This window comes from Vicia villosa, linkage group LG6 (assembly GCF_029867415.1).
Source record: "Vicia villosa cultivar HV-30 ecotype Madison, WI linkage group LG6, Vvil1.0, whole genome shotgun sequence".
NCBI lineage: Eukaryota > Viridiplantae > Streptophyta > Magnoliopsida > Fabales > Fabaceae > Vicia > Vicia villosa.
In genome coordinates this window covers 100,287,721-100,289,141 of record NC_081185.1, presented here as the reverse complement: position 1 = coordinate 100,289,141, position 1,421 = coordinate 100,287,721, and positions in this window count along the sequence as shown.

The window sequence follows — 1,421 nt, the reverse complement described above, 5'->3', positions numbered from 1 at the left end:
CACATGTGTTACATGCCCACCAGCTTCCGCATGGGTACAGGGTTTGATTCCCACAGAAGGAAAAAACTCTACTAGTTAGGGGGATAGAGAAGATCGTGAGGTAACAGTGTCGGGAACGCCGAAGGCTCGGGCTGTTACAAAAAAAGGCGCTTTTTTTGTAACAGCCCGGGCCCCTCGCAAGGCGCTCCCGGCACTGTCACCTCACGAACTTCTCTATCCCCCTCACTAGTAGAGTTTTTGCCTTTCGTGGGAATCAAACCCTGTACCATGGGGTTTAAGTACATGTTCATTCCATTCCCACTACCAATTGAGCTACATAGCTCAATTGGTAGTGGGAATGGAATGAACATGTACTTGAACCCCATGGTACATGGTTTGATTCCCACGAAAGGCAAAAACTCTACTAGTGAGGGGGGTAGAGAAGTTTGTGAGGTAATAGTGCCGGGAGCGCATTGCGAGGGGCCCGAGCTGTTACAACCACCACGTGGTCGAACTTAGTGCCAAATACCTCAAGATGTCCAAAACAACAACTCTTGTTGTTAACGCTTCTCCATATATCTTAATTTGATTCACTAGTTTTGTAACCCTAGTGAAAAATCAGTTATGCTTTCGCTATCTTCCATCTGAAGCAATTCATATTGTAACCTCACCTCTTTCACCTTCTCTGGAACTCCAAAAGACTTTTCAAGAATCTCCCAAGCTTCTTTTGCAGATTCAAAATCACTAACCTTTTCGAAGTTGTCTGGATTCAAACATTGATGAATTATAAAGAGTGCTTTATAAATTTTCTTCTCCAATTCTTCATGTTCTTCATTTTCTTCTTTTGAAGTGGCTTTTTCAAGCTCTTCCACTCCATCCTTTACAAGATTCCAAAGACCTTGACACCTGAAAATAACCTTCATCTGTTTGCACCAATTCTCATAGTTATCTACTTTCAGTATTGGTAGACTTGCTGGATAATTTTCAATCCCATAATTCACCACCATCGTGATTTTATTCTTCTTCCCTTGATCGATAAAACTGAGCTCTAACACCAGATGCTGGAAGTCAACCAAAATCTATGATGAATTTCTATCGATCTTGATGAACAAGATTGTTATCACCACACGATGACAGTGAAAAGAGAAAAGAAATTTAAAGAAAAAAAGAGATTAGGGTTTCTGCAGAGTAATTCTCTTTCACAAACCGTGGAAAACTTTGTTATTCACTTGCAACTGCAAATTATGTGAACCTTTTGACTTGATTAAAAAATAATGAGGGTTACTCCCTATTTATAGATTTTAGGTTAGATTGCTCCCTAAGCCAAATCCCAAAACTATAAAAGCCCAAAATACTTATTTTGGAATTAAATCAAATCTAATATATTTTAAATCTAAATTAAATCTATCTAGATCTAAAACAAAATTGTGTGTAACAAACTG